Here is a 25,058-nt window from a genome sequence, read left to right as displayed (position 1 = left end):
GTTTCTAATAATACAGTGGACCAATGAAAATAAATTGACGAGTTTTCCGAACCTTAGGATCAATCGCTGATAGACACGTTTAAGTATATTTTATTTGTTTGGTTTATATTCAATTTATTCTATTCGAATCATTTTTATTTTAACTGAATTAGGTTTAAATTTATAAGCTTTATAAATACTCTCGAATCCGTTTCTGGAACCAACCAGTACTACGCATGGAATGTTTAACTCCTTACTTATGGAAACAACTGCTTGCCCCTGACGGGGTTTGAACCAACACTGTCTGCAATCCTCAGAGTACTAGTCGGACGCATTTACCACGTCGTTAATAATTATTTGTTTGAAATGTAAACTAAAAAGGCAATGACCATGCTTGTTAATGATTAATTTATCATAATAAGTCTAAACGACTTTGAATTGATTAAATACATTTTAGACATTTCGATACCGTTCATAAACATGTACAACATCACATTTCATGTATGTTTCTGTTATTATATTTGGCATATTTGAACAATAATTGAGCTCTGAAATGACTTGAATTAGAAGCAATTTATCAATAGAAATTACTTTCTTTTTTAACGACTCCAAATATTTGTATAAGTTTTGTTTCAAGTTATCTTTTAACAAAATACATGTACGGTCTTTATAGTCAATAAAGTTTTCATCTCATCCAAATTTCTTCCTCATTTACCCATGTTCTTAAAACAGTTAAAGTAATGTGAAATCTTGGTGATATTGCTTATGTTTGAATCATCTTTTGACCCTTTGAACTATTCACATATATATTTTTTCCTGGGGGTTATAGACATAAATGCAATGTTCACTGATTTTTTGCCAAGCGTAACAAGGTGTTTCAAGAAATCATTACAATTTAGCTAATGTAATCAGTTACGCTACTTGCCTTTTATGTACTATACATGCCGATGAGTCTAACAGACAGCTAGTCTAAATGTTAAACGGACCGTTAACATCTAAATGTAAACATGGTTCATAACTTGATCAGGTTGTTTTCCGCGACAACGTTAAGAACTTCCCGGAAAAGCAAAGTTGTTTTAGTTGATTTGTTAATTATCTACTAGTGACAGCGTGAGTAATATGTGATTTTACAAACCGAACCATCCAATCTTGTTATTTTGTTCATCTGTCGCTTATTGTGTTTTGTAGTCATAGTTGTTCAATAAATGGTTCAAATTTGAATGCTAATATCATGCAAATATGTCGCAAATAAATGATATTACTCAATAACATATTCGATTTTTCACATTGTAAAATGTATTAACATTGCATTTTGATTTATTTCTTCCTATATCTAAAATAAATTCCTTAACATGTTCTTGTTCATTTTTCTAAGATACGTGGGTAGCAAGTACTTGTGTTTGTTCATTTCGCATTTTACCTCTATCTGTGATATTTTTCAACAAACCTCAGTTGTTGTCATTCTTTTCTTTTGTTTTTTTGTTGATTTTTTGTTTGTTTTTATTTGTTTCGGTCGTCAGACCAAACAAATAATGGGAGCGAAATTTCAGACTCTGATGCTTTTAATTGCAAATAACAAAAGTTGTCCGCTTTTTTGAAGCGGTTACTTCCCTTTATATGTACACTAACGCCAAAAAATTCAGCGGAGATCAATGCGTAAAGATGGTCAAATGACAGGCGCATTTATTTTCAAGCAAAATAGTTCCCGAATGGTCGAATATTTCTAATATTGTTTTATTCTTTATAGATATGCATGCTTATAGTAAGCTCCATGATTATTTACATCTGTGTTAAACAACAGTTAGCGTCGAAATAATAAGGGTTACAAACCTTAATATAGAATAAAATGGTTTTCCTCAGGCCGATAACATATAAATTCATATTGGCCGAGGGGGTTTGCTTAGGAAGCGAGAGGTCTGAAGTTCAAATCCAAGTTCAGGTAACACATTTGTTTTCAATTGTTTAAGTCAAATAAACATTGAATTGAATATCAGTGTTGCAATTAGTCTTATAGCCAATTTACTACAATTTAAACGCTGGAAAGCATTGGTGGCACTATACAAAAACAAATTGGTTAATAATCTCACAACCTTCACCTTTCTGACATTATGAGACCCAAACAAATTCAGCGCCTTCTGTGCTTTGATTTATTCAATGCATATGTTCATGTTTTTACTGGATTGGCGTAATTGTAATGTCAGTGAACAAATGGTTGATCTTTCAAGAGTGACGACATTCAATCTTGAGACTTCTGCACTATTAAAAAAAAAAGTTTTTATTTCAAAAAGAAAATAATGTTACCTTGAAATATTTTTATATCGCCTATAAAATAGTGTTTTCTGTACTGATATAAGAGTGAATTCTAACGTTTCAGAAAAAATGATTTTCTTAAATATTGCGACATCGTTTTCTTTGTCATTTAAACCTTTATCATTTTTGTGTCTTAGGATAATTACAATACTGTCTGTTCTGCATTGTTCTGAATTGTTAAGAAACTGAAATCAAGTGACGTTGACATTTCCTTTGCTAACACTGTTCCTATTGTAAAAGAACTTTTAAAAACAAAAAGGTAACGGATAATTTATTTGTGTTTACTAAATGTTCATCGTAAAAGTATATACATTTAAGTAAAACAAGTAAAGAATTGATCATAACACACATTAAGCCTTGCTTTATGAAGCAAAGGCCAAGCTCTTATATTTATTTGTTTCAGTCAATTACGTCTTGTGTGTGAACGATACATACAGTGTAGGGATTGTAAATTCCATAAGCGATTAGACAAGAGGAAAGTAAAATTTTGAAACCACTGAAATCATTTCAAGTTTTACACATACTCAATTGTAACATTAAATGAATTTGATAGCCCATCATTTTACACATCATGACATAAAAATAAAACATTGAATGAATGATATCTCAAAACATATTTCTTATTTTCAAACTGACAAAATGGCTAAATACAATTAATCTATTGCATAAGAACAGTTCCCAGTATCGTACAAAAACTGTTCAATCGGAGAACTATTTTTTAGTTCCATTTACCAAAACTTGCAATTTTCTAATCATTATCAATATGACATTTATAGACATATTTACATCAATTGCTTTTTATTACACATTCAAAACTGTAAACATGTTTGCAATATGGTGCACAATTATAGTATGTTCAAGATCATAGAAACAAAATATATACCGTCAGAACGCTTTCTCCAATTAAGTTCTTTTTATACGACAGAATGCAATTTCCCTTTCGTTATTACCATGTCATTAAAGCAATTTTGACATTAACTGCTTTTGATATATACATTCAAAACTGCAAACACGATTGCAATTATGAGCAAGAAATAAGATTAGATTATAACATTTTCAAGATGGACAAAAGGGAATCTAAGAAAAGTTAGTATCCATTTAATGCCCATAATGTTTAATAATATTATGTATCTCGCTTGCATGTAATATTTATGAAGATATTGTGAAAGTAGACGTCATGTGAAATCTAAGAGCGTATAGTACTGAAGTAGTGAATTATTATTTCATTTATTTTCTTTCCAATGTAAAATTACCGGAATAGCACATTTCAATGAATTTCAGAAGTGATCGGATATTCGAATTTATTAGTACAACTATTACGATAATAATAAACCGGACACTTCTTTTACAAATTTGTATCAAAGAAAACAGAAATATTAAAGATTTTTTTATGTCTGATATCTTGTTACAGATTCCAAACACTAAATCATTTGCCATGTATAGATACATTATTTTTGCTTCTGTTGCACTTATGACAGTATGTATATTATTCTTAATTAGTATTTTATATGGAAGTCAAGATACTACCTTGTTTACTACATTTTCCTACCTTTACGACACATAACCGCAAGTTAAGCGCATCGTCCTTACGTTTTTAAACATATAACGTGTTCTGAATCTAATATCAAAACATTATAAAACCCATGATTGACATTTCTTAAGAATTAAAAAAAAAGTTTTCTCAGGCATAATGTGCCTTTGAAATAATTATTATATTGGTTCGTGACAAGATCAAATTTTACGTTAACATATTATAACTATTATTTATGCCCAAAACTAAACTTAAGGATCTCATCGTAACTCAAAAAGTATTTGACCTAGATTCATGAAACTTTACAGGAATGTTGATCAGCATGTGTAGTTGTGCACCTGGGTATTTTCGTCTGCATATTTTAGTATTTTTAGAGTTATTGCCCTTGACTTAGTAAATTTTTGCAATTTTCAACTTGTGTCGCATGTAACTCAAAAAGTATTTGACCTAGAGTCATGAAACTTTACAGGAATGTTGATCAGCATGTGTAGTTGGGCACCTGGGTATTTTTGTTTGGATATATTTAGTTTTTTAGAGTTATAGCCCTTACTTTGGTAAAATTTTGCAATTTTCAGTTTGTGTCGCATGTTACTCAAAAAAGTATTTGACCTAGAGTCATGAATCTTTACAGGAATGTTGATCAGCATGTGTAGTTGTGCACCTGGGTATTTTTGTCTGGATTTATTTAGTATTTTAGAGTTATTGCCCTTGACTTAGTAAAATTTTGCAATTTTCATCTTGTGTTGCATGTAACTCAAAAAGTATTTGACCTAGAGTCATGAAACTTTACAGGAATAAACCCAAGTTAGGAAATTCACTAACGAATAATATATTTGAACCTTCAATGTACTAATAACGCACATGACCTGAAAACTTTACTTTAAATTCAACTACTGCAATTCTCATTTATAAATATTTCACTTCGTATGTTTTACTGCTTCCTTAGTTTCTCGGTTGTTTAATTACAGAAAATGATATCGTTGTTTCCTATTAGAAAACAATTTAAATCTTACAGAAGAAAAAATAATTAGTGTTTTATCATGAATATTGAATGACATATTACTCTAGAGGCCATGCACTAAAATTCAGGTCGTGTGTGACATTCAGCGTATAAAAATAGGTGATGCAAGATAAATGTTCAGCAAATAAAACCCTGTTTTAGATATCATGGGCTTCAAAACACGTTCACTGTTTAGTCGCGACTTTTCTCTAGAGGGCTATACAATAAACGAGACTGGCAGACTTCACTTAATTTACTGTGTTAATGACATGCTAACTGCAAAACAACAAAGTTCAACTTAAAAACCGGTTTCAGTCAATTATATTCGGTATATAGCTATTTTAATGGCTCAAAAATAAAGCTTAATTTTGTTTTGGTAAACCTGACGTGCAAAATAGTTGACACAAAACGTTTAGATATGCTTATAAAGATAAATTACCTAAAATCTGTATACAAGTCTGTATATACAATTTGTAGCAAACTATACATGCTTGTTTTTGTTTTTTTTTGAAAACGGTTTTTATTTTACTTTTTTGATTTTGAAAAAATGGGGAAATGTGCATTTTTATATGTTTGTTACATATTTATTATTTATAAGTGTTTTATTGTCAGAAAACAACATTTTTTTGTGATAATAAAATAGCTTTCAATTGAATGCTATTTCATTATCACAAAACATGTTGTTTTCTTGCAAGGAATATCAGGATGAAAAAAAACTATGACAACATCTTTGAAATTTATGCGTTTCTTCATAAATATTCGTCTGAATAACTTTGATAATTATATGAATACCATATGACAGTGGGGAAGACTTTGCGAGGCGTCACACACTATCTGTGATCTATTTATGCTTCACTAATCAAAACTGGAATCTTCATTTAATTTGTCACATGGGACATTACAATTCATTTAACTAATCTTCATGATATAACTAAGAGAATAAAAACTTCTAAAACGGATTTCGATTCTATCAACATGAAGTTTGTCAATTAATATACAAGATGCCGGATAAGAAGACAATTGGTTAATTTATCAGATTATGAAATATGCCAATATGTATATCATTTTATATAGCTAATAAACAGTTTTATCTATTCAAAACTTAACTTGCAATTGTCTACAGCTTTTATTTAATAACCGGACGCATTTTACAGAATTAAATAGAAAAAGCAATTAACTGAACTCGCTAATATTTAACATTTGTATAATTATACTACATATTTTAAGGCAAAAAGTAACACGGCAAAATAGAAAATTTTGGAGGTTTCTTTTCATTGAGCCAGTTCAAAACGATTCCATCGTCTTTGTTTTAAAATATAAAACAAAACAAAATGTACATCAGCACTAAAGCACGCGAAAGTATTGTTAAGTGTTCATCAGGAAATTGAATTCAAAAATTTAACAAATAACGTGTTAGTTTTAGTATATTTGTCGAAATAAGATTAAAAATCAAAGATATATCTGGTGTAAAATTACACATAATGTCAAACAAAACTAAAGTCTCTGGTCACTTGTCATTATATACATTATATGTCCTTTTTAAATTAAATTTCAATGCTAATCATTATCATCCGTTTCGAAATCTAAGACATATGATAACTTAAAAATATATATAGAACATAAGGCAAAAAGATGATTTTTTATCAGCTATTAGAAGGAATTAAAATCTAACAGAGCAAAAGTACTGTTTTGTAATACAATTTTTTCAATTTGTTTTATTATCAATATTTAACGGTAAACACGAGGTGGACTATGCACTAAACGTCTATACATGTCATGTTTAGTATTTAGTCATTTCTTTCATGATGGAAGATATGTTCTGAATCAAAATCAATCAGACACAGGGACTGAAGAAAAATGTTTGACATTGACCTTTTAGTAATGTCTTGTTGTTTATAAAAGTCTAAAACAGGGAATTATCTTTATTAGGATGGCAATGAAGTAACATATGTTGTTAGAATCAGGGTTTGTACCTGAAAATACAGCAATATTCTATTCTCTGCATCAAATAAGGCACTCTTAGAGAAAGAAAAAGTAAAGTTAACTACAATAAACAAATTTCTGCATTTTTGTCTAGTTATGTTTGTTATATATAAATAAAAAAATGTGCGTAAAGCAATACTACATGACATCATTGCAAATATTAAACAAAAGTCTACAAGCAAATTCAGTTTATTTGTTTCCTTAAGTATCTGATTGAACATCTCGGGGGATGTAATGTCATCTTGAATAAGATAGCTGTATGATTTGAACATGAATCACGCAAAGAGTTACACTATTTTGCAATTGATTATACAAATTTAGTGCGTGTCATTTGTTACGCTTCGGGCTTTTTCTATTATTAATGACATTGTCTACATCTGACGGAGAGGTTTTGTAAGTATTTTCTGTTACATTTTTGACGCTAACGTTTTCAAATTAATACTAAATTTCAGATTACTTCTTAGTTGTGTAAATATTCATCGCAACCGAATTTATTCAAGTAAACGCCTTAAATATTACGATCGTTATTGTTCTTTTTTTACCGTAAAATATTTTCAAGATATGGAATTTAAGTTCACCTTCTTTAGTACAAGGTTTATATTTCCAAATGAGACAAAAACGGATATAATACTATATGTATGAGGTTATAATGTTCATTTGTCTAATATTGGTAGAAAAACATGGTTACACTTTTAAAACAATTTCAATAACTTTTTCTTTTTACTCTTTATAAATTACCTACACAAAATTGTAAACCTTTTTATATAAAAAAGAAAAGGACAAACTAATATTGGAAAACATATCAAATGTTTTACATGAGACTATTATTTATAGATGAACATTTCCCTATTTTAAAAATGTTTCAATAAATGATTTCGATATAATAAAGACAATTTAAAGATATTTCAACTTCTTACGTTGATGTATGTAAGAGTGTAAACTTTTCACATTTTAGGCTTTTGAACTTCAGTGGAGCAGCTCACAGGGGCTTGTCATTCAAAACAGAGAGTAAGCCTACAAAAGATATATAACATTTTTGTATTTATGTAACCAATAAAATATGATAGACACGATCCACAAGAAAGGCGGCGTTCAATGAACGCAACCACCACACGACCTTGCAACAAGAGCCAGCGGCAAAGAGCTCAGGAGGACCACAAACAAAAACAGAACAGAGCGCAAGGCAGAGCACGGACAATATAATCACTTAAATTTTCATAATAGTTTCTTTTAACATACATGTAAACCATTTTTGATTTGTAGCATAGATTATAATGATAAACATTTTCGTCCGCAAATATTTGCTGCGATCAAATTATTTCATAGAGAAAAAGAAATGTTACGATAATATAGTTAAGATCATAAGACTTGAAGTTATTTAACCTTTGATGTACATTGTAATGTTATAAATAATGTACTGGTATGTCAAATGTCTGTTGACCAAATTGTATCAAATAGGGTTCTTCTGAGTGAACGTACTTGTCTAATTTGTACAGGTTTGTGTAATTTTGATGATTTATTGAACAACTTAGTCTGACCAAAAATAGTGTGTGTGTGAACATAATTTAAAATTTTAGATAGTTACATCCGAAGTCAGAAAGAACATAGATAAATGAACTTGTTAATTTCTTTTGAAACACTAGCTGTCTATAAAAGTAATGTAAGTTGCCATGAACATATTAACGTAAAAATGTATATGTCTTATAGTTTATTGTCGTTTGTTTCTATATCATGCACATTCATTAACCTTGGTTTCATGCACATTCATTAACCTTGGTTTCGTGAAGAACTCTCACATGTCTGTAAAGACGGAATCTGTAACGAGTATATAAAGAAAATAAAGTAAATACATTGTAAAATTATCGACTTGATCTAACTTAAAGCTACATGCCTCCCTTTGAGCCTAAATGTTACAATAAAATCAAGGTTGAGAAAGATGTACTTAGATTTTAGGAAAAGTAAAAATATTCCAGATTCAAGTAATTATTTACATATTTTGTGCATTTAGTTACTGATATATAGTTTTTCTTACTATATTTTTACTTCGTAAGTTACACAGTAAGGGCTATTTTAGCACATTTTAACTGTTTTTGGTAATTTACATGGGTTGTTAGTAGCATTGATAATGTGTAAATTGCTTCCTTTTGGTTTTTTGACAATATTACTTTTTAAACACATTTTCAATTTTTTTCAATCTGGAGGCCTGCTGCTTAAATACTGTAAGAAACATAAAATAGTAATGCTATAATATTTGAATAAAGAGTATGTGATAATATCTAAGACTTTGACATAACAAAAAGACAGACGTTGAATTTTTGAGCCTGCAGAGAAATATTTCATGTGGAACAATTAGATATTCATTGTGGGTGAATATTTGACGCTTGGCATTGTTGCTAATTACTGTGTGTGCGTGTTTTTTTTTTTTTTTGGTTTTGTTTGGGTTTTTTTTTGTTTTGTTCTTTTATTTTCTTGTTTAAGTGTTTGTAAGTATCCTTCTGTGCGCCATGTTTTTATGTTTAAGTTTTATATGGTACAAAAGCATTTTGTTTGTTTGTTATAATGTTGTTTTGTTTTTTGTAGAAATTAATGTGCTTTATATTTATAGCTAAGGTATATGATTATATCTGTAACTATTTTTGTTCTATGCATGATAAATATTTCGTAAATGTCACACTTTTTTCAGAGCAAGAATGGACTTAAAACTTAAAGAAACAAAAAATAAATCACAGACAAGCAAACATGACGAAAACATTTGATTTTTTAAGCTGACCTTTTCTAGAATATACCAGCAGATACATCTTCTGATTGTTTTGTTTATGTTTTTCTTTATTTTCATAGAGCTGTAACAGTATACGGATAATCCGTTTGAATTACTTACGCGGCGTTGTAAATTACTCTCATTATCTTTGCAGGAAACAATTTACTGCTGACATCTACCATTAGCGTTATAAAAAGTTAACATTTGATTTGTCTACTTAAACAAGAGAGATTAAAGGTCGATTTGTTTGAAGAATTCTTTTATTTGACAGAAAGTACATCAAACGTCAACACAATACTGCCATTATATCAATTGTCTATAAAAGGTATCAAAAACGTTAAAGTGGCGTAATGCCTATGCAATCGTAGTAAGTAAACAGGTCTTAACATTTTTCAATAATTGCGTTCTATTTTACTATGAAAACAAAATCATTAATCCATGTGACCTACGGACATTTCTATAAATGTCGTTCAGTATGTATCGGTATCCCTCGGAAGCATTCATCACACCAAAAATACATGAAAATTGCAGACTCGGTTTGAGCCTGTACATGAGGGATGATAAAAAAGTGAAACATCTCACTCGCGCCCCCTAGCATCTGCTTGAGCGGTACACAAGTTTCAATACTTAAAAGTGTTGGAATCAATGATATAGTAACATTGCTTATAAGTTTGCTCATAGACAAGCTACATTATTTTTGCACAATCCCTGATACATACTGTATTATCCATTCAATTTTGCGCATAATCTTTGCGAGACTATTATTATTTCATTTATTTTAGTATATATTCAAAAGGAACAAATACAAATAACAGTTTATTTATTGATATATAAATTCTTCTAAATTCTGATCAATTATTCAGAATATAATCAAGTTTTTGCCCCATACATTTTCATGTGGTTGCTTCCTAATCATTTAATTGGTCAGTCTATAATAGCCCTGTCTGACACAATATTCCTCATGGTCAGTCATTCGATAAACGACATAAAATTGCCCTAGGTCACAATTTCTAACAATACTAACAGCAAACGATAAGATGACAGCAACCAACATTTCAATTGTCTATCAAGACTTTGAACAGGCTCGATCAATCCGCGCCTGCAATATTTTCAATTTTGTCGTTTTGTGCGTTCTTTAGGGATTCTTTATTTCTCTCTATTTCCCTATATTCGAACATAAAACTGAAGAAAGAGTGTAATCAGTCATTTGTCTAGTTTAGTGCTATTAAATGTATTGTACTTCAATAATTTTAATTGTTGATAAATTGTTCGATCATAAGAAAAGTAATTTAGGGCAGCTTTTCAATAAGTTCAAGCATAGTGAGCTTTCAACGACCTTAACCGTAAAAACTGTTATTTCAATCATTGCTGTCAAGTTCAAAACATTACAACACAGAGAGACAGTTCTGTTAACTATAAATAAATTAAGTTGTACCTCATCACCAAAGTACAAAAGACAATATTTGAATTGATTAATTAATTAATTAATTAATTTATTTATTTATTTATTTATCTATATATGTTTTATTCATTTATTTATTTTTGTTTTGAAAAAGAAGAAGAAGTATATACATAATCTGATTGAAAATTTATGCTAAACCAGCAACTCATTTCCAACAAAAAAACTTGTTACACGTGTGTTTTGTTCAATCAAATGTTTAAAAAAACGTCACAAGCATAAAAAAAGAGAATGATAAACGCTAAGATCACATGTGGCGGTATCAGTGTTTGGTCACCCCACCCAACACCGCCCCTAGACCCCTTTTACAACCATGAAAAAGTCAAACACTAACTATAAGATACCAGATAAAATAAAAAAGTAATATCAACTTACGTAGTATTCAATCTTTTTATTATATGAATGATCATAAACTATAACTCACTACAGTGTTTGAGCAGCAGCACTAGACGATTTCAGAAATCATTATCACAAAAAGAAGAGAAAAAATATCGCTTTTATACCGATTCTTACATTTTTCATTCATTCACTATGAATTGGCGTGAAGATATGACTTTGACGTCTAAATGTACTATCGGTGGGTGAAAAGGCGAGATTTTAGCAATTCATCATTCAAGCGCCTTGACGGAATACTGTATTTGGTGTGTTACTCAAACACATTTTTAGTCACACTCAAAAACTATATTATATATGTAACATTTAGAATCAAAGACACTAAAGGTTAAATAGCAGAGGCGGCTATTTGTATTGTTTGTCTTAACTGAGATTTCTCTCCAGAATTATTTCTGAAGCAATAAAGTAACAGAGAACTTGACATAGAAATGTGATTTTCTTAACAATAACTCCCAAGTGACAAACCAGATATACGATCTACAACAAAACAGACAATATTAGAAACATATTTTTATAGGTAACGACATCAATATCATTTTATTGAAGTACATTATAGCGATTCTTAAGCACTCATTTGAGAAGTTAACTTCACACCCATTTTAAGAGAAATAAATATCCTCTAAAATTAAGTCTTGGCAAATCTCCCCCTTCTTGACCCTATGTGATACTGTTTTTCATGTTTTTATCTTATTTTTATTTGAAATGAAAAACAAAACTTTATCTATGAAACCAATCTTTTTCTTATTTTAAAACGTTCTTTAGTTTAATGACATGAATAAACAAAAAGAAAGTTGTAAAATAACATTCAGTGCGAATATACTATAATAAACAACATCTTCCGAGACATAAAGAGTGGTTTTCGTTTATTTGTGTTCAATAAATAAAACATTGGCAAGTGCCTTGTCAAAATAACTGAAAACTTGAATGTAAAGTATAACATAATTGAAGGGGAATCAATCTTAAAATAAATATGTTTTGTTCCCTTCAAGTAGCTTAATTATGTACTAAAAAGTATTGAAAAGGCATTTCTTTAAATCGAGACGAACGATAGAAAATTGAATTATAAACATGACTTTTACATTGGATGACTTGAAAACTTGCCAGCCTTTTAAAAGAAAGAGAATTTTTTAATGATCTTCTCGCAATGTTGTGAAAAATGTATTGAAAAAGACGAGTCTTTGTTATTGTTGGTCTTGTTATTTCAGGCATCCAAAGAAGCATACGAAAAAAAGGAGGTTCATATTGTGGCTTCAGTATATCATCACACTTGAGATTCAGTACTTTTGCAGTGGCAGCTGTTCAAATATTTTGTAGATAAAAGTACATGTATATAAACTTTCTAGAAGAAATTTTGAGATTAATTTAGCTTTGAAAAGTATTAACTACTTAGGTATCACATATAATGTCTTTATGACTTGATAATTTTTATTGATATTTATAATGTAGAAAATATGACCAAGTTGTTTATTTGTTGATAATTCAATGTATTCAATCATAGAATTTCAGCCTTTTTTAAACGTAGACATTGGAAAACAAAGGCAAATGGAAATAATTATTATAGATATCTTAATGTGTGTTTCTGCTTAGTAAAATATAATTTTCTTTAATCGAAAAGTAATCCTTTAAAATCTGTTTTAAGGCTTGTATCAAATATGCATTTATATGTAAGTTCTGGAAGATCAAAGCTTTGTTTTAAAACGAAATAACAAAACAAACATAGGTGATTTTTTTCACATAAAAGGAACAAACATCATCGCTTGTGGAATATCCTTTGAATAAACAGCTTTAGAGACATAAAACTTATCGTGTACAAAGGAAAAAGCGCTAGAGATCAATCATAAGTAAACAACATTTGAATGCAAAAGGAATAAATGGTAAACGTTGCAGCTTTTTTGTGTTGTCGCTTTAACACTTGCCTTGATTGCTTTTGATACAACATCCGTATCGGAAAGCTGCTTGTGCCTGAAATAATTAATTAAGTAGCACTCGGGTTCCTACTGCACAAATGAAACATGACATTTACCATTAACTTGATCAATTTAAAGCCAGTCAAGCAAGCAAAGAGCTATTATTTTCTATACAAATTAACAAAGGCTAAACTGTAGATAAAATCTGGAGATTGATATATTTAAATAGATATTTCTACAAATAAGGATTTTGTTGGTTGCATTAAAAAGAGAGCAGGACAATTATTATCCGGTAAATGATATGCATAATCAGATTATTGTTATTGTAAATATGGTAAGATTTTGCAGCATATTCCATAAATAATGGAGACATTAAATTTTATTGGTTCTGCTCACCGGTCGAATTTGAAAATGGAATCATTTAAACAGAGCTTGAAGTAAAGTAAAACTGTAGATAGAATTTTCGTTTTAAAATTTCGATGATATGTCTTGCAAAATCCAAAGAAAGTAAATTTACGCATGTCATCCAAACGTTTATGCTACATTTAAAATGAATTTTTTCGGATAGGTCGCCTCCGAATAGTTTGTTAAAAGCCTTATAATATGAAAAACAAACAGCTGTAAATGCTATCTTAATTCAGCACATAATATTTTGAAGTCTCATAAACTTATTGCGGGCACCGATCAAATTCTAAGCCGCCCACAAAACATAATATTTTTTACAAGGGTTGTATTCCGAACAATCAATATGTCAAAATATTTCTCCGAAATCATTGTTTTACTAGACATTTCTGCCCCGTTGCATGATTCCATTTATCATTTACAAGAAACCCTGCTTGTTCAGGTTATTTATTCTTTATTCCCTTTTTAGGTGAACTAAACACTGTATTGAGATATTTTTGTTTAATCAATTCAATATTTAAGAATGTGTATACTTAATTGTTAGATGTTTGTACATTTGTCAAAAGTTATGAGCAAGCATTCTGATTAATCCGTTTTGAACTGTCAGATGTTCTTTATACTGGAATCGATAATGTAAGAACAAAACAAAATTTCACTTAATATATATTGATATGATTGGTTTCATGTATTTATAAATGAAAAATAAAATATATAGCGGATAATGAATGAGTGTAGAATTAATACTTTATTTATTGAACGAGTGGAAAAACATACTAATATGCGAGCAATTTATTTTCAACAAGAATAATAAATTGATTATTTAATCTACACGGATATGATATTCTATTTATCATATATCCAAAATAAGAAAGGTTTACAGTTTTTAAAAAATGCACTTTTTCGTCGACGCGCCTATAGTGAAAAGCTAACATAAGCGCGCTTTAATGCGATATTTGTATATAATGCAAAGAGTGTGATATCGTTTTCATTAAATGGGGTTATTTCAATTAATGAAAAATAGTTATAGCTCCAAACACTTATACAGGAGTGCTGATTCCAAAAATATTTCAACATACTTTTTTTGGAGAGGCTCACACTTATTTACGTAATATGTGCACAAATCGGAATAAATAGTTAATGCTTATTAATTTGTTTATGTATTGGCTTTATGTATGTTAACAATTGTCTTATTCAGTAGTGACAAAGATCACAAGATAAATGTAGTGTTTGTAAAGTTTATGACAAATGACGTTTCTGTGACTAATATTACAACAGTCTGCAAACACAGACTATTTATTACTCCCTGCTAGAGAATAGCGTGACAAACGTCCATGTAATGTACAAAACAAAGCGCGACAAAGACCACGTCTCTCCGAATAGCATTGGCGTTTAGTTCAATATGCTGCTAACTACATATTGCTTGATTAACGAATTGTTTGTTGATAATATGATGAATGTGTCCTCTTTTATTGTCCATTGATTGTTAAATTGTATTAAAATGTTCCTCGGGGATTTATCAATTATATATTCTTTAACCTTCAAACATGGCATGAAGAATGGAAAGGGATTTTTTTATAGCGGCAAGTGTTTATTTTGCAAAGCCACATAAATAAATTCTTCGCAGCATAAGAGGGAAATAAACTATGTGAAGAAACATTGGTAGAGGAGAAGAACAAATCTGATGTACTGGTTATGATACATTTTATCCAATAAGATTTAGATTTTTATATTCCTTGATGCTTATAGAATTCATTTTATGTATTATATTATTTTTCTTTCAAAACGATGTTTTAACAATTGTTTTTTCAAAGCATATAATTGAACTTAAATGCGTTATTCTCTCCGACAAACTTACTATTTTATAACATGATTGATTCTTAATCAGCAAGGGCGACATAATAGTAGTTAATTTGTCTTTTATAAATGGGTAATTGACAAAGAAAAAAACACTAAAATAAATGATTAACAAAACAATATTGAGATCCGAGAGAAGTTTTTAAACAGTTAAGCAAATAAAACAAACATCTATAAATATTTAACGTAAACACTTTATACAAAAAAAAATGAATAAAAGAAATGAATCAATACGAAAGGTTATATAGTTGTTTATGTATAAAATTTAATAGATAAATCTCGTTGCAGCTATTTAAGAAAAATAATCTACAGCAGTCCTGCTTTTTCATTTTATTATTTTCATTATATTAAAATATCATGTATAATTGTATGTGTACCACTTAGAGGTGTTTTATGTGTACGAGTAGCAGTCGATCCAAATTAGTGTCCTATATGCAAACACAAGTGTGCAGATCGTTTTGATTTTTTAATTACAAACCATATGCATATTGACATGATGAGGTCTGTAAAAGACACTAGGGGCGTCGGCAGTAGGTTGCTGGAACCACCGCAGGTCCATTGAGACCAACTTTAAAATTATATCAAAGAAATGCATTTAAATGTTTATTATTCTTTTTTAATCATAACATTTTACATACTTTACTAAAGAACAAAACCTTTCCAAATTACAGAAACTAAAATTAAAGAGAGAATAAATTCAGTAACAAAAACGGTAAAATATGGAAGCCACCTTGGGAATTCGCGTATTCATATTAAGTCTTTTTAGAACGGAAACATTTATTTTATTACTATCTGTTAATGGTAGACATATTGTAAACATACATTGTCGGTCTATGTCTGGAGAAAAACATTTCAATTTACATTGTTTGAATGAATTATTGCTCCTCTGAATATACATATGTGGTGATTCTAGATACGAAAAGTACGAGGGGTGATCCAGAAATAACCGGACTGGGCATAAAAGAACGGAATACATCTGAAGAACAATATTTTATTTCCAACAGAATCAGTTTGATCTAAATTAAGTTTGGTGCAGACTTCATGCAAAAATCATAGAGAATAGATTTTTAGAGAGTAAGTCCGGTTATTTCTGAATCACCCCTCGTACATTGCCTCTGTAACAGTTGTAAAGTAAAATAAATTAATTTAAATGTATAACGTAATTTTAAACACGCCTGTTACAGCGGTTCAGTTTTATGAAGTAGTCAAATATAATCAGCTATGATGTATTAGCCGGTAATAATGGATTGACATTTTATTCTTTCCAGAAATTAAAGTTTTGTTTCTTAGATTCAATTCAAAACACGCCTTAGTTTATCATATCTTATATTTTAGTTCCGAAGTTAATACTTTTGACCATTGATGAGGGTGCAGTAAAAGTACAAATATTTCTACCTTTCTGCTACCTTCAAATGTTTTAGGCAGTTTAGACTTTTGAAATCGTAATGGTTTAACAAATAAACTTGACTAAATACGATAAATAAATATGTACATTAAACCTTTCAAACTATCCATGCATTCTGCCAATATGATTAAGAAGTAATTCATTGAAGTAATGACTTGTTGTTTGCTAATAACCAATTTAGCTAATAGCTAGCATGTGTTTCCGACATGATCAAATCTATAACCGTTGATGAATAGGATGTGCAATGTCCATAGAAGATCAAAAGCTATTTACATTATACCTTTTACTTTTGAAAATACATATCAAATTCAATAGCAATTTCTTGTTGGAAGACAAGAAATACTTAATTTTATTAAGTGTTGACTTGATGTCGAAGATATAATTTTTTTAATCTTATGGGTCGATGCGGAAACTCATTTTTTTCTATTATAATTGTAAAAAGAAAACGTCGACTTCATTTTGTCTTAACGGGAAAACGATTTCTTTTTGTCGTAGGACTTTAATCTTTACTTGAAAATTTTACAGGGTTAAAGTTGATGCTTTGTTGGCGAAAAATGGGCATAGTGATGTAACCATTGATTGCTTAAAACACAAGTGCGGAGGAGGATTACTCCCTATGATATTTGACAATCAAATAAAATGGGCATTTATTGAGACGCAGTTAAAATTAGACGTAGGTGTTCATCTCGTGATGTTCTCATTCACATTAATTTCTTGTTCAAACTTTAACCACCAACACAATGTATTGATGAGATATGGATTTTGTTGAAAAAGTACTTTGAAGTTATAATGCTGTTTGTAATAATTACTATCCGTGAATAAATTAAGGTACTTTTGAGAAAAGGTGATGAATTATATTTTATAAATAATTAAAGTGTAACTTTAATTGAAACTTTGAAGTAAACGCTTCGATTTAATTTCTTTTTCTATCGTTTTAGAAATTATCTAAACAAACAAATTTCTGCGCTAAAATAGAAGATCCATGAATGACAAATAATGTCCTTTGTAATTATCAAAATAATAATTAGACACATTATAGTCCAATTTATGGTAGTTTTGTGTTTACAAATTACATTACTTCAAATATTGTAGCAATTTAGATACATTGTGTACTTCACAAAAAGAGTAGGAGTTTAGCAATTAAGATATATTTTTGACGAGCAAATATGTTATTTGATTGTTAAACTGTCATCAATTTTAGTACAAGCGTGAATATTTTGTAGTCGATTTTATGTTATTTCCGAAATGCTTAGGTCTTATAGGGATATTTGGCACGGTTGAAGATGAACTCATCGGAACAGACCGGACGCAAGTAAAATTAACCAAGGATCTAATTACTAAAGTAGTAAAAAATCGCGGAGAAATTAGTAATTACTGGTTGAGGAAGACTAGATAACGACATGCGTAGTGCTACATATAGTGCGATAGGAAAGCAGAATCGACTCAGTCCGTTATGTACATAAAGAAACAATCTATTTATAAATATAAAGAAAGGGCCAAAAGCTTTCTTAAAGCTATCTGCACAAAATGAATGTGTGCGTACTTTCTGAATATCAATCTAAATCGTACGCATGGTACAAACCATGTGTTTTTTTTTAATCTTGGTTGAATAAATTTCCAGTATCAGTCAAAACATTTATTTCTCTTATAAAAATAAGGTTTAACGAAAAGTATGTCGCATGTAATCACCAGCAGGTGAAGGGTTCATTTGCCATATGCAATACATTCCATAAAAGAAAGAAATGCTTTAACGTTTTCTAAATTACAGTATAACATTTCTTAGTGTGTTTTATTATTGAAAATTGTGCAAAATTTCTTTAATCATAGCTGTTGTTCGCTGAACTTAGCGTCATGTTAATACTGGAGATTTCACAAAAGCCATACTTGACAATTCTCTTCTTTTTAAATGAAGAAATTGAAATGTTATTATTGTTATTATTTCATGCCATTAACAGGAATAGTATTTGAACAGCAAAAGCGACCTTTTGCTTTCATTTTCTCTGACCCGAGACATAAATGCAAGATATATATATATTAACTTTTTTTCTTCAAATAAAAGCGACATTTAAAAAGTAAGATAAAGAATTCGCATTTGTTCATTCAGAAAGAAGTTCTCAACTAAAGGAAGGTCAAATTCCTCCGCCAGTCCGTAAGAATAAAGTCTTATAACTTCAGACTGAAGTGGCTAAAGACTATTGCGTCTTGGGACTTGTTTTTCTCGAAGGAAAAAATCTGAGACGGGTTCTGTATTATTTCACGCAGAATGCTAATAGTCTTAAAATTGGTATCAATGCCAGATTAGACATACATAGATAGATCTTTTATATTTGTCTTACAAATCAGGAAAGCATTGCATTATATATAGTAACCATTCACAATATTCTTTATGGCTATTTCCACATAAAGTCCACATTGTTGTTCTTTATATTCTTTGTTCCCCTCTGAACAAATAGACGTTTGGTAACGACAAAATGTCGTAAATCATTTGGTAAAAAATGGCGATTATTAAGCAATGTTACAACGTGGTTACATTGGACATTTTTATGACTATCAATATTGAAAAGATTGAGTTGCATCATATGGTTTCAGCAGATATAGTTAACATTTAAAGGAACTCAACTGAGGTCCAAAAGCCTAAAAAAACATAAATTTTAAATTCTGACAGATCAGATCAGTTTGGGCACTTAAACAGAAAGGTATACATTATATTATTATGAAATATACTAAGAAAGTTATAAATCGTTTTTTTGTGCCGTTCTTATCCCGCTTTGAGGTGTTCGGGTCATTTTTCACAATAAGTAAATCATTCTGAAAAATGCATTGAGTAGATGGTCAGGTGCTATTCAGGAAAGGCCACGAAAGTAGACATTAAATGTACTTTATGCCTTTATCAATATATTTCATAATATGTCTTTATATTTAATTGATCATAGTCAAGTGAAATAAAAGAGATATTTTTGTAATATCTCAGCATTCGAGAACAATTCCTTAATATCAGTTTTTGTTATCCGCACATTACTAAATACGATTAATATAACAGAAGCTTTTTTTGGAACTTAATTGTTATTAATCTGTACTCTCCCGAGAACAATTTTCACAGTAATTGCCTCGTAATTCCGTTTGAATTACCCTACTTAAACTGCTCTTGTAATATCTGTGAATTATCTTTTATGTATTTTACTTGTTTTAATCTCGCTTGCTTTATCCGATAAATACGACATAGCACTCTAATACAGGAGAATGGTATGGAATTAGACAATGTCGGTATTACAAAATAAATTTCTTTGGAAATGTTTACCTTGTTAAGAAGCAGTGAAAGGACAATTACAAGCTTTTGACGATTTGTATTAAATTGTGTAAGCTCGGAATTCCCTCAATTAGAGTCGAAAATTTGCCGATTGCGCTGCTTACATGCTACCAGTTGTTACTGCAATAAAGATCTCTTAAACCCCTTTACTAGAAGGACTAATTCGGATCTTCACAGTTAAATATATCAAATAGAGTTCATGTACATCAAAATGTTATTATTTTGTTTTTACGATATAATTATAACTCTTAATCTATTTGAAATTACAACGAACCAAACTTGTATCATATGATAGCGTCCCAACCGTCCCAAAACGGCAATATTATCATGGTACAAGCAAAGAAAATGGCACTTTTTGACTGTATTAAATAAGATTAATGACATCACGGCGTTTAATAGCATAACATGAGTTATGTTAAGAATGCATTTTAACAAGAAAAAAAAAACACATATTTTTTTTCGATGTGAAAAAAAACATAATACAAAATAATTTCCGATTCTGAAAATAATTGTACCATTAAATTCGACAACTAGCGTGACGTAAAAGAAACTGCTGCGGAAAAATTATATGAGTTTACGTCATGGCAGTTAAGAAAACGTTGAATCATAGAAACAGTGTGGGTTCGCTTTTAGTAATGACGGGATTCCCCTAAAGTAGTCATGCAATTAAGCTTGAAAACTACAGAATAAAAATTTGGTTTATTTTCAAGAAAACATATTTGATGACAAGGAGTTATGTGTTCAATATGAGTGATATTTACTGAGCAATGGCATATCTAAATGACATTAAAGTTATTTATTTCAACTTTTAAGCATGACATATTATTGCTTGGATAAATAACTACACAGAAAAGCTTTCATCGTATACAATATGCTTGTTAAATTGTATACATTATTTGATACGATACGTTATAAATATGTTTAGCGCAAGCAAATGAATATAAAAGAAGAAAGTAGTATTCATATGGTGATATGATAGTTTAAAGAATTTTGCTTCAATATATTTCATTTTAATTTGTACTTTGAATGAATATGCATTAAACTGGTATAATATGGGGGTTTGTTAAATTTGTATAACCAATAAAATCTAATCTATTGAATATACTTCCATAAATTTTAATTAAATTTACAAATAAAACGTTACTTTTTGAACATTAGGTTAATATATTCGTTTGAGCCTAATATTTGCCTTTTGAATCCATTTTATTACGGTTTATTTTAGACCTAACGTTATGAGAAAAATACTGTCCACTCACGCACAAAAAGTATAAGATATTTGAAAGACTTTTTAATGAAATATTTCTTATTTTATATGAATTATGAATTATTATGATAAGAATTGGTTCCTATAGAATTATACATTTTAAGTATATAATAGAAAACTGTAATAATAAGACTAATACAATAGAAATAAGCTAAAAATGGATAACAAGATATTTTAAATCGGTATCAAACATATTGTCTTTTAATTTTCTTAGCGTCTTTTCACATATATATAGTCCACGCATTGTTATATTTCTATATCAGTTGTATAAAGAAAGGAATATAGTTGATTACGAAAATGTTTGAAAAAATATTAGTTTTAATTAGTCCGCAAAATATTTCATTCATTAAGAAAACACAATTGTTAAGAAAATATAGAAATAAAAATAATAAAGCTGAAAAAGTGTCCTACCTGATTAAAAATTATCCAGTTTATGTCAAAAATATTGCCAACAGCTCTTCCAGAGTCACCGTCAGATGTCGTTTGCAGATGAAATTTTCAAAATATCAGATAAAACATAACGCAAAATGACGTGTTTCCAATTAAGGCGGAGTCGTTAAACCACGTGGGCTCCTTCGGAAAATTACATCAATACGCTTCAGCAGCATCTAAAAGGACTTATAATTAGAAAATTAATTATGCCCTCTCGTATGTTCTCGGGCGGAGGTAGTTAGGCCAACGCGGCCCGTGTTAAAAGCATTTCCGATTTGGCTGCAGAAGGAATAGTAGAAAATAAGATAGAAATAGATCGCGAGTTTCGGTGAGACAATCACGAAACATGATAGTGATTTTTATGAGGTTGTTTTCTCGTTTCTTGGTATAGATAAGATTTACAGAGCAACGTGCTCATTCGCTTATTTAAGAGCCAAGACCGCTTCAGGTAGCAATAAATAGCGTGTACAAAGCAATGCTTTTGCGGAGCATGTTTGCATAGGAAACCAATACGATGAATATTTGATATACAAAACAATCAATTTGAAACAAAGGAACATGACAGCACGCAAACTAAAGTCGTTTGATTTGAAGTCTAATAAAAGGTTTTGTGCTGGCGTATTTTTTTAGATTAAATCTCTAAGGGTGTTTTTATGTCAAAGTGATATTATCTATTTAGAGTAATGATATATATGACTATGTATAGAGTTTTCAAACAATATCACAAAGTTATTACGATTTAAGAGCTGCGGTAGCTTAGTGGCTACCGCTAAACGCTAGGAACATGGGTTCGAGCCTAATTCAAGAATATGTTTCTTCCTCGTATGATACTAGAGGAAGCAGATTCGAAAGTTATTAATGCGAGTTCCAAGAACTCTGCGAGTGAAATATGATAATTTTCATACCGCAAGATGAAAAGAAATCCTGTATTTATAGGATAAAACTTTTCTGTTCATTATATGAATTTTTCTTTTTTTCTGACAGTACAATTAGAAGGACTTCCCGTAAAATGTAAATGTTGTGTTTTGGCTAAATTAAGAAGGAAGCAGTCCTGTAAGACACCAGTGAAAATACTGAAAATATGTTTCACTGCAGTGAAAAGTAAACATTTATAGTTAAAGTACGGAAAATGAAAAGACGCTTTTTATTTTATTTCATCAATATTTCTCAATATTTGTTTTATAAGTATATAATTAATATTATTCTGTAAGTAGTATTTCTTTTCTTTTCATTATAAAATACATTTTATAGGCCAACCAAACTTTGAAGTATAAGGAAAAAAGATATAAACTGTTCTAAAGCAATAAATGCTCAACACTGCATAAAGTAAATAGTTTCATAAATGAAAGATGAATTCAAAATAAGGAAAATGATCAAACAGCTCTTGGTTTGTTTTCTCTTTGCGCATGCGCGTTTTCTGATGTAATTGCGGTCTAAGATTATTCCCTTAAAAACGGATGATATTTAATCCTAAATTAATACGCTCATCCCATACAGAATAAGTTCTCATAAATTACCTATAAAAGGTTTATACCTTGAGGAATCGGATTCAATTCTATACAGGATTTAATTGATTAAACGTAATTAGCGGGGATGATTCCTTTTCTAACGGGATCAAGCTAATGTTATTTAGCTTTTGGGTGCTAATTAATAATAATTCCTGTTGGTATAAAGGGAGTAACAAGTGTACAACGCACGCGGTAAGGAAATTGGCAGAACTATATTGGGTTTTATCTACTAATTATCCAGGCTAAAATTTACAAGTCATCACTGGCGCCGCGGATGTAGAAAGTTGTAACAAGGTGAATCGGAACCGGGGACATTCAATACTCTGCTTTCAAAACATGTCATTAGCAGACGATATTTATTTGCAGACGATATATAGAAATACAATCTTAGATACACAAAGAGACGCGAGTGCATGCTAAGCAAAAATAAAAGTTAAACATCTTTTTGAAAAGAAGTCCTAACATACAATGAATAATAGATATAATGATATATGTAAAACAATCATGGAAGCAAACCTTTTAAAGATATAGCGATACATCATTTATCACATTTAATTACTTTTTTTCTACAGAGAAGAATTGTGTCCTGGTGGTAATTATATTGTATTGCATTGTATTGTACTTTATCGTATCGTATCGTACCATATCGCATCGTATCATATCGCACCGCACCGCACCACACCACACAATACCATACATTATCATATTATATTTTAGTGTACCAATTCATATTGTTGTTTTTATTTAAAGGCCTATTGCGCCTAATTCATGCTATTTTAAAGCCTTTTTATTTGTTGTTTTATTATTATTATTATTATTATTATTATTATATTATATTATTATTATTATTATTATTATTATTACATGTATTATTTCTGTTGCATTTGGAAATTAGTAAAGACTCATTTATAATTAGTGCTATAGTTATAATTACCTTCACCACAAATCATTTCATATTCATATATATGTATCTATTACTAAGATGATAGGTATCTAACATGTTCTTTATCCATTATTATAACGTTTTACATGCATTTATATAAATTCATGTTTGACCTTTCAACTGAAAATAAAACTTTATCCACTTTTGAGTCTTAATGTTATTGACTATGATTTTTATCAGTTTTTATGCTGCAGCTGACAAGGACAACAACTGTATGCTCATTTTTCACCTTATCATATTTATATTAATTAACTATATATGTATTAAAGGGGGAGTGGTATTTAATGACAAAATAAGATATTATCTCAAAATAACGTGTGATGGCAAATCAGTACCATTATAATGATCACAACTATGGTTTTATTTTTATTATCGTACTATATATAATAATGATTATAATTCTCATTATTTTATTTGTCATCAACATTACAACTATTTTTATCATACTTTTTACTTTTTTGTTATAATTATTATTATTATTACTATTATAATTATTGTTATTATTATTATTATTATTATTATTATTATTATTATTATATTGCTATCAACATATCGTCGTCGTTATCTTCATCGTCGTCATCATCATTTTTATCATCATCATTATCATCATTATAATTAATTAT

At 29.6% G+C, this 25,058-nt stretch overlaps 1 protein-coding gene across 2 annotated transcripts in view; it reads right to left on the bottom strand.

Annotated features, from left to right (window-relative positions):
* The window catches only part of LOC132758763 (uncharacterized), a 30,937-nt gene extending 8,818 nt beyond the window's left edge, over positions 1–22,119 (bottom strand). Inside the window, exons 1-2 of one of the 2 annotated variants that reach the window (XM_060750459.1) lie at positions 21,964–22,108; positions 7,721–7,817 (exon numbers count right to left, since the gene is read on the bottom strand). The gene's annotated coding sequence lies outside the window, so the exon portion shown is untranslated. Of the gene's footprint in view, positions 1–7,720; positions 7,818–21,963 lie in introns of both variants that reach the window. The other variant, XM_060750458.1, reaches the window with a different exon arrangement.
* Between the last annotated feature and the right edge of the window lie 2,939 nt (positions 22,120–25,058).

Source organism: Ruditapes philippinarum, unplaced genomic scaffold (genome assembly GCF_026571515.1).
Source record: "Ruditapes philippinarum isolate M1 unplaced genomic scaffold, ASM2657151v2 ctg2051_1_1_1_1, whole genome shotgun sequence".
Lineage (NCBI taxonomy): Eukaryota > Metazoa > Mollusca > Bivalvia > Venerida > Veneridae > Ruditapes > Ruditapes philippinarum.
Note: the sequence above shows the minus strand (reverse complement) of the source record. Positions and strands in the feature narration are given on the sequence as shown.